The sequence below is a fragment of the Schistocerca gregaria genome, unplaced genomic scaffold (assembly GCF_023897955.1).
Source record: "Schistocerca gregaria isolate iqSchGreg1 unplaced genomic scaffold, iqSchGreg1.2 ptg000725l, whole genome shotgun sequence".
Classification (NCBI taxonomy): Eukaryota; Metazoa; Arthropoda; class Insecta; order Orthoptera; family Acrididae; genus Schistocerca; species Schistocerca gregaria.
Window position 1 is genome coordinate 60,001 of NW_026062102.1, and position 10,000 is coordinate 70,000.

General features: G+C 54.3%; 1 non-coding gene across 1 annotated transcript in view; it reads left to right on the plus strand.

Moving 5' to 3' along the window:
* Window positions 1–8,645: 8,645 nt before the first annotated feature.
* LOC126320509 (small subunit ribosomal RNA) overlaps window positions 8,646–10,000 on the plus strand; it is a 1,893-nt gene continuing 538 nt past the window's right edge. Inside the window, exon 1 of the ribosomal RNA XR_007558111.1 lies at window positions 8,646–10,000. This exon is cut by the window's right edge and continues 538 nt beyond it. This is a non-coding gene — a ribosomal RNA (small subunit ribosomal RNA).

Genomic DNA, 10,000 nt, shown 5'->3' on the forward strand with positions numbered 1-10,000 from the left:
CAAGCGATCTTGCGACCGTGAAGCTTATCGCGACGCGGCTCGAGGACGTCCTGAAGCTCGTGGACGACTCTCTAAAACCGGGACAACTGGTCGAGGAGGGAAATCTGGGGGACTTTAAGAGACAACTGAGAGCTAAGTTGTTTGATTGGGCCATGGCGCAGTCGGCCCTCACCGGAAGGGTGGAAGCCTTGGAGGAGGAGCTGGCGAGGACGAAGGCGGTGCCCACGGCGCCACCCAAGACCTTTGCACAAGTTGCCGCCGCTCCACCCATACCAGAACGGAAAACGCAGGCGATGATAACCAAAGCCCTGACTGAGAAGGCAACGCTCTTCATCAAGTCCAAGGGCAATGAAACTGGCGCAGAAGTGAGAAAGAAATTCACCTCCCTGGTCAAGCCCGAGGTTGAAGGTGTGAAGTTCTCACGGGTCGCCACAAACGGCCCGACGCTCATCGTAGATGTGGCGTCTGAGACTGATCGCCAGAAGCTTCTAGCTAACAACAAACTGACAGAAGCACTCAAGTGCGAACTGCCGAAAAAGCTCAATCCGCAGATAATCATATATCATGTACCATGTGTCATGAAGAATGAAGCTGTGGTTGAGCTAACTCGAAAGCAAAACGACCTTGGAGGACTTTCCGAAACACAGTTTCGCCAGGAGTTTAAGCCGAAGTTCCGGACTGGGCCAAGGGGCAAACAAACATCACATCTCGTGGTGGAAGTAAGCCCCAGACTCAGAGTCGCGATTCTGAGGCAGAAGCGACTGTACATGGGCTTTGAGTCCATGCCGGTTGACGACTACCTGGACTTAGTCGTTTGCACGCGGTGCCAGGATGTGAACCACTCGGTAAGGTTCTGCAAGCAGGACCCGAGTATAATAACATGTGGGCACTGTGGCGAGAACGGCCACATGAGGAAGGACTGTAGAAAAGCGGGGGACCGAGCGGTCTGTATCCCGTGCAAAAAGCGTAATCGCACATGCGAAACGCCAGGCAAAGAGTGTGCCTACTACAGGATTCTCACTCAACGCAAAATCCAGCGGACAGACTATGGGAGACAAGACCTCTCGTCAACCGTCTCCATTCCGGCCGCTACCTCTCCTGTCCCCGACCGGACTGTGAAAAATCACAATGCCAATGTCGGTTAAGATAGGACAGCTGAACTGCGCGCGAACGCAAGCGGTGATGCAGGAGGTACGACGCCGAGCGGAGGAGGAGTCTCTAGACATATTATGTCTGCAAGAGCCCTACTCTAGGGACGGAAAGATCCGATATATGCCGACAACAGCTCAGATCCTGGCTGGGGGAGAGCATCCTATGGCAGCAATTGTTGTGCTAAATCGTTCCTTCAGAGCAGTCAAAGTGGCGCACCTAAGCAACAGATGCATGGTGTTAGCTGAGATAAATACTGGCGATTTCACCTTTTTCGTGCTAAATATGTACTTTCAGTACAGGCACAGAGAAAGACCGTATATCGACCAGTTAAAAGAGGCGGTTGGGTTCTACCGCAATGACTTGCTGATTTGCACAATGGACGCAAATGCCATGTCACCCCTATGGCACAGTGACATCACGCCTCTTGGTGCTCGACGCGCCGCCAGGCGAGGTGAGAGACTCGCTGAAGCAATTCACGAGCTCAGACTAGAAGTGCTGAACCGACCAAACTTCCCACCAACTTTCGAAGGCCGCCGTGGAGCGACCTCGAATATCGATGTGACACTGAAGAGTGCACACGAGCATCTCCGTGCGGAGAACTGGAAGGTATGGCGGGGAATGACACTAAGTGACCACAATCTGATCACATTCACTGTAGCCTATGATGGGGAGCCTCCTCCTGAAGACCAGGTGAACGGCACCGTCAAGTACAACTGGCGAAAGGCTAATTGGGATCGACTAAGAGGTAATCTAGTGATACCGAATTGGCCAATGGATCGCGTTGTGGACGTTGACAAAGCTGCAGAAGATCTGACGGCGGCCATACAGACAGCAGCAACAGGCGCAGTCCCGTTGGCCCACACAGGGAAAATGCCTAAGGCACCTTGGAACCCTGAGCTGCAGCGTCTCCGACGCGAATGCAGAAGAGCGCGGCGGCATTACCAGCGCAGCGTAGGCGATCACATTCGTGAGGCCACGCTCGCGCGGTACAGGCGGGCCAAAGCCGTGTTTAAGCGGGCACTGCACACAGTACGGACTGAGAGTTGGCAGTCTTTTGTTCGTGACAGTCTGGCGGCTGACCCCTGGGGTACACCGTACAAGATTGCCGTGTCAAAAGTTCGGTCACCGACGGTCCTGTCGACCCTAAGGAAGATCGATGGCAGTCACACCAAGGACTGGCAAGAGTCAGCTGAGCTCCTCATGAGTACCTTATTGCCCGACGATAGTAGCGAAGATGAGGACGAGGAACAGGGGAATTTGAGGCGACAACTCCATGAGCTGTATGCCGATGAGACGCCTGTTGCTCCGTTCACTGAACGTGAAGTTACCGCCGCAATTCTTGAATTGCGCCGTAAAAAGGCGACGGGCCATGATGGACTCGCTGCCGAGGTTCTCCAAGCCCTGTGCGCGGAGATCTGCCCTTACCTGACTAACCTCTACAATGAGTGCTTACGTCAGGGACGGGTACCAGAATCGTGGAAGTTGGCCGAAGTGGTCATTCTGAGAAAGGGTGAGGACAAGGATCCGGAAGTGCCGAAATCATACCGACCCATCTGTCTCTTGAACTCCATGGCTAAGCTCCAGGAGAAGCTCCTATGCCTTCGGCTAGAGCAACACCGGGAACTTAGGGGACGCAGTCCCGACCAATATGGATTCAGGAGGGGTCTGTGTACAGAAGATGCTATAAACAAGGCAATGTTGTTGGTGGACACATCTACAGCCAAGTACGTTGCGGGGATAATGGTTGACATCGCTGGGGCTTTCGACAACCTATGGTGGCCGGCACTGTTCGACAGCCTAAGGAAGTTGGAATGTCCTGGGCCCCTGTACCGGTGCCTGCTAGACTACTGCCGTAACCGGCGGGCGGTTTTGCGGTGCCCGGGGCGGGCGGTTGAGAAGTCGATCACCAAGGGATGCCCACAGGGCTCGGTCTGCGGTCCCATATTCTGGGATGTAGGCCTCGAGCCTGTGTTGGCGGAACTAGGAGAACTGCGACAAGTGCGAGGCGTAGTAGCGTACGCCGATGACATCCTTCTAGTGATAGAAGGTGACTCTCGGGCAATGTTGGAAGTAAACTGCAATGCAGCGCTCAACGCCCTGCAGCAGTGGTGCCACAAAGTGAAGCTGAAGCTGTCTGCTGAGAAGACTGTGTATATCTTGCTGCGCGGCCGTTTGGCACGTGGCCCTGTACTCCGAATTGCTGGCGGTGCCAACGATGGAGCTATCAGGCGAACACGCATGGCGAGGTATCTGGGAATCCACCTCGATGAGTCCAGACTGTTCTCTGCGCATATCGAGATCGTATGTCGCAAAAGCCAGGCCCTCTTCCACAAGATAGCCAGTATTGCAAACAAGCAATACCATCTGCCATTGCAGACATTAAGGCTATATCACTCGAGCATTCTCGTGGCCATCACGGCTTACGGGTCGAGTGTCTGGGCTCATAGGCTGAGACAGAGAAAACCTGCGGCGGCGATGAGGAGGCTGCAGCGCCAAGCGCTGTTGCGCCTCACTGGAGCATACAGTACGACTTCCGCCGATGCGCTACTAGTCATCACAGCAATCCCCCCACTTGACCTGCTGGTCAGGGAAAGGGGTGCGCTGTATTGGCTCCGGAAGGGAAATCCGGATGGGGTCAATAACATCTTAGGCCGACCGGCAGACAGCGCTGCTGAAGTCCGGAACTGGCTCCTTGACGAGTGGCAGCAGAGGTGGGACGCGCTCCGCACAAGCAGGCGCGTGCACCATTTTTTCCCCGACGTGAGAGAGCGGATGAGACTTCGGTTTCTGAAACCCTCACGGGGATTGGTGCATTTCTTGACAGGACATGGGCCCTTTTCCACCTACTTGTGTAGGACTGGCAAAAGAGAAACCACAGACTGTGACTGTGGCGAGGAAGGAACCCCGGAGCACACTCTGTGGGACTGTCCACAATTTGCTGAAGTACGGGAACAACTGCCCTCTAACAGAGATGTTAGAGCGCTACTCCGGAGCAGAGAGCACTGGAGGGCGCTCAACACTCTTGCGTCTGCAATATCCGCACAGGCTCTGGATCAATATTTGCAGCGGAGGGCTTTGGAACTCGTGAGGGAAAGAGCAGGAATGCTCCATGACCCCGACACGACTCCGGAGACCAGCAGCAATGATTCAGATGACGACTCATGGGCTGACGATGACTAAGTAGCGACAGACTCTAGGCCAAGAACCCGGAAATTCCGGGCTCGACGATGGGCAAGGCCTGGCTAGCCCGAGCCGAGTGCTGTGGACCCTGCTACCCGCAGGAGAAACGTGCGCCGGCTGATTGCCCATTGTAAGCGGATGCTACGGCGGCACCACCTCCACGCGGTTCCCCGTGGGCACTGGACGGCAGGTCGCGAGACCTGAAGCCCGGTGGCAAAGAGTGCTCCTCTGTGGATATAGAGGGTCCGTTCCCCCGCACAATGGTGACGGTGTGGGGGTAGTTTTTCCAAGACCGCTTCCTGCGGTGGCGACGCTGGGGTAGAGTCGACCACTCGCCCATTGTGGAAGGTAAACATTCTGCTGTTCATCAGTACTTTACTAATAGTTCAGTCGTCTCACGGCACTGCTTAGTAATTGATGCAGGGCCACATAGATAGATGATACATGCGAATGTCCCAATACATGCTCTGGACGGCGGGCCGCGAGACGTGACGCTCGGTGGCAAAGAGTGCGCCGCTGAGGATATAGAGGGTCCGTCCCCCCGCACAGTGGTGACGGTGTGCGGGTAGTGTTTCCGACACCTCTTCCTGCGGTGGCAACTCTGGGGCAGAGTCGATACTCGCCCACTGGTGGAAGGTAAGCATTCTGCTTTACATCAGTACATAACTAATATTTCAGTCGTCTGACGTCCCTCCTTAGTAAATGATGCAGGACCACATACATAGATGATACATACTGTAAACTGGGGAGGACAGTGTGAACCGCACTCGACCCAGTCACCCTATCTCACAGTCCACTCTGTGTGTAACAAAGCGAAAGCACCAAAGCACTATCGTTCAACAACATCCATTTTATCCTCGCTGCCACAGGACACTATCCAAACAACGACAAGAGGAACGTCACGTCCACTAATAAGACAGAATGTCTCACATCACCCGCAAACAACGCAGCTCAAATCAGCCAGCAACACCCACAGTGGTCCACCCAGTATCAACACAGGACGCAACGCCACGCCACAACACAAAAGGTACAAGTAATAAAATACCCTTTGGCCACACCCCTTATAAAGGCATCGAACCAACCCACCACCTGACACCAGCCAAACGTACATCCTGATTTGACACATCTCTGGCAACCTAACCCACGTTGGCCCTTAACCTAACCCACGTTGGCCCTTAACCTAACCCACGTTGGCCCTTAACCTAACCCACGTTGGCCCTTAACCTAACCCACGTTGGCCCTTAACCTAACCCACGTTGGCCCTTAACCTAACCCACGTTGGCCCTTAACCTAACCCACGTTGGCCCTTAACCTAACCCACGTTGGCCCTTAACCTAACCCACGTTGGCCCTTAACCTAACCCACGTTGGCCCTTAACCTAACCCACGTTGGCCCTTAACCTAACCCACGTTGGCCCTTAACCTAACCCACGTTGGCCCTTAACCTAACCCACGTTGGCCCTTAACCTAACCCACGTTGGCCCTTAACCTAACCCACGTTGGCCCTTAACCTAACCCACGTTGGCCCCTAACCTAACCCACGTTGGCCCCTAACCTAACCCACGTTGGCCCCTAACCTAACCCACGTTGGCCCCTAACCTAACCCACGTTGGCCCCTAACCTAACCCACGTTGGCCCCTAACCTAACCCACGTTGGCCCCTAACCTAACCCACGTTGGCCCCTAACCTAACCCACGTTGGCCCCTAACCTAACCCACGTTGGCCCCTAACCTAACCCACGTTGGCCCCTAACCTAACCCACGTTGGCCCCTAACCTAACCCACGCTGCACCTTAACCTAAGTTACGCTGCACCTTAACCTAAGTTACGCTGCACCTTAACCTAAGTTACGCTGCACCTTAACCTAAGTTACGCTGCACCTTAACCTAAGTTACGCTGCACCTTAACCTAAGTTACGCTGCACCTTAACCTAAGTTACGCTGCACCTTAACCTAACTTACACTGCACCTTAACCTAAGTTACACTGCACCTTAACCTAACTTACACTGCACCTTAACCTAAGTTACACTGCACCTTAACCTAAGTTACACTGCACCTTAACCTAACTTACACTGCACCTTAACCTAAGTTACACTGCACCTTAACCTAAGTTACACTGCACCTTAACCTAAGTTACACTGCACCTTAACCTAAGTTACACTGCACCTTAACCTAAGTTACACTGCACCTTAACCTAAGTTACACTGCACCTTAACCTAACTTACACTGCACCTTAACCTAACTTACACTGCACCTTAACCTAACTTACACTGCACCTTAACCTAACTTACACTGCACCTTAACCTAACTTACACTGCACCTTAACCTAACTTACACTGCACCTTAACCTAACTTACACTGCACCTTAACCTAACTTACACTGCACCTTAACCTAACTTACACTGCACCTTAACCTAACTTACACTGCACCTTAACCTAACTTACACTGCACCTTAACCTAACTTACACTGCACCTTAACTGTCACATGTAACGTCACAGGAATGTAGCTTTGCCTAACAGCAACCCTCTGAACATAGTTCACTGCTTGGATCCTCTGGTGTCATGTGTATTTCTTGATGCCATGGTGCGTACCCTCACATAAAGGTCTTTCGAGTGTTGCGTACTTTCTACACAGTCCCGCTAACCACTGGAAGGGTGTACCGCTACAGAACGAATATCGCCCTCCCCTCCTGCCCTTCCAAGCTGGTCGGTCAGGCGTTTGTTTGTGAAATGAGCCTTGCAGCTGTTCAGTTGCATTCGGTTGTCGATGCAGTCAGTGTACGTTGTGGTACGGCCTGTGTGGACTGTCCGCTGATGTACGCGTAACCCACACTGATCATCCGTCGTTACGTACTGAGTGACATAATGTGGCACATGCTTGACCGTACACCGGCTGCGCCCTACAATGGCGAATCATAAGGGCCATATGTTGTGCACGATGCTACTTGTCTCGTCTCCCCATTACAGCGAGATTGCACTGTTGTACGCCGTACAGACATGTGGTAAGTAGGTACGGACGAAAGTATTGCATGTTGGCCCCCCCCCCCTCCTCCCTCTGCCGGGAATCAGCGTGAGCCGTCTGTTGATGTAGCGACGAGGGTTTTCCTATTTAATCGTATTGCCCCACACAACATGATAGCACGGTGGACCGCGTTCCACATCTGCGACATGCTACAGAGGCCGGTTGACAGTCGACCGCGCAAGGGACATTGCACACGTGCGCGGACCATCTTCCACGTGTTCTCTCGTGTACATGCCGCAGTGTGTATGTGGGCTGATGTAGCGTGTCGTGACACATAACATGCAGGCATGCCAGAATCGTAGATTTCGCAAATGTAGATTGACGTATACGTTTGCTGCCAAAGATCCGCAAATGAACTGGAAATCAGTTGTTGAGCGGTTGTTCGCGCTGCAGGTGCATCGGTGATAGCGACGATCGGTACATCTGTGAACCGGTTGTTTCGGCGGTACCCGCCATGCCCCCGAACCTGAGTTGGCCATGTGGGTATGAAGCGATACGAGGCTGTGGCTTGGCGGGACAGTCCCCGGCCGGTGAGGGGGGGCCGCCCGGCGTGCTGGCCGCGCGCTGCGTGAGCGCACGCACTACAGCCGGCTGGTGGGGGGCGCCCAGTGGCAGGAGCGCCGGCCGACGGGCCCGGCTGGCGTCCCAGCTATGCGCCGGCGCACCCTGCGCGCGGCGCCAGGCGGCCAAAGTGGGTTCTGCCGAGCCCGGTGCGAAGCGCGGTGGACATCTGCAGTGTGCTGGTCCGATTGCGGACTGTGTGCGTTGAGGATGCGCCGCCGCCCGGCACTCGGCGTCGCGACGCCGTCTGCTGCTCGGTCGCCCCCAGCGGTTCTCGCAGGTGGTTTGTATCGCAGCTCTGCGGACGTGTTGGCGCGTGCGCTGTGCTGGGAGAGTTCGCTTCTGCACCCAAGTGGGGCTTTGCCCTTCTGTGGCGCTGGCGTTGGAGCTGCCGGTCACCGTAGGTGGCGCGTGTTGTTTCCCGCCGGCAATGCCACGACAGCACGCTCCCGGGCCTCTGTCGGCAGCGGCAAGCTCAGTTGGGAGCACGGGTGTTCGCACTGAAAGCGTCTACTCGCCTATCTCCGGGCGATTGCGCCTCTCTCGAACCCGACCAAGTACTTAGGACGGCGCTGCGCGCCGCCGGGACCTGAGAGGGTTTCGAGGTGTATCGTGCAGGGGAGCTCAGCCTCCTCCTGTTTGCAGAATAATTGAGCGGACGCTTGCGTGTTCGCGCGGGCCCTCGGGACACACTCCCGGGCGGCCGGCTGCTCAGCTCTCGTTGACGCAGCTCCCTGGTTGATCCTGCCAGTAGTCATATGCTTGTCTCAAAGATTAAGCCATGCATGTCTCAGTACAAGCCGCATTAAGGTGAAACCGCGAATGGCTCATTAAATCAGTTATGGTTCCTTAGATCGTACCCACGTTACTTGGATAACTGTGGTAATTCTAGAGCTAATACATGCAAACAGAGTCCCGACCAGAGATGGAAGGGACGCTTTTATTAGATCAAAACCAATCGGATTGGCTCGTCTGGTCCGTTTGCCTTGGTGACTCTGAATAACTTTGGGCTGATCGCACGGTCCTCGTACCGGCGACGCATCTTTCAAATGTCTGCCTTATCAACTGTCGATGGTAGGTTCTGCGCCTACCATGGTTGTAACGGGTAACGGGGAATCAGGGTTCGATTCCGGAGAGGGAGCCTGAGAAACGGCTACCACATCCAAGGAAGGCAGCAGGCGCGCAAATTACCCACTCCCGGCACGGGGAGGTAGTGACGAAAAATAACGATACGGGACTCATCCGAGGCCCCGTAATCGGAATGAGTACACTTTAAATCCTTTAACGAGTATCTATTGGAGGGCAAGTCTGGTGCCAGCAGCCGCGGTAATTCCAGCTCCAATAGCGTATATTAAAGTTGTTGCGGTTAAAAAGCTCGTAGTTGGATTTGTGTCCCACGCTGTTGGTTCACCGCCCATCGGTGTTTAACTGGCATGTATCGTGGGACGTCCTGCCGGTGGGGCGAGCCGAAGGCGTGCTTGCGCGTCCCGAGGCGGACCCCGTTGAAATCCTACCAGGGTGCTCTTAGTTGAGTGTCTCGGTGGGCCGGCACGTTTACTTTGAACAAATTAGAGTGCTTAAAGCAGGCAAGCCCGCCTGAATACTGTGTGCATGGAATAATGGAATAGGACCTCGGTTCTATTTTGTTGGTTTTCGGAACCCGAGGTAATGATTAATAGGGACAGGCGGGGGCATTCGTATTGCGACGTTAGAGGTGAAATTCTTGGATCGTCGCAAGACGAACAGAAGCGAAAGCATTTGCCAAGTATGTTTTCATTAATCAAGAACGAAAGTTAGAGGTTCGAAGGCGATCAGATACCGCCCTAGTTCTAACCATAAACGATGCCAGCCAGCGATCCGCCGCAGTTCCTCCGATGACTCGGCGGGCAGCCTCCGGGAAACCAAAGCTTTTGGGTTCCGGGGGAAGTATGGTTGCAAAGCTGAAACTTAAAGGAATTGACGGAAGGGCACCACCAGGAGTGGAGCCTGCGGCTTAATTTGACTCAACACGGGAAACCTCACCAGGCCCGGACACCGGAAGGATTGACAGATTGATAGCTCTTTCTTGATTCGGTGGGTGGTGGTG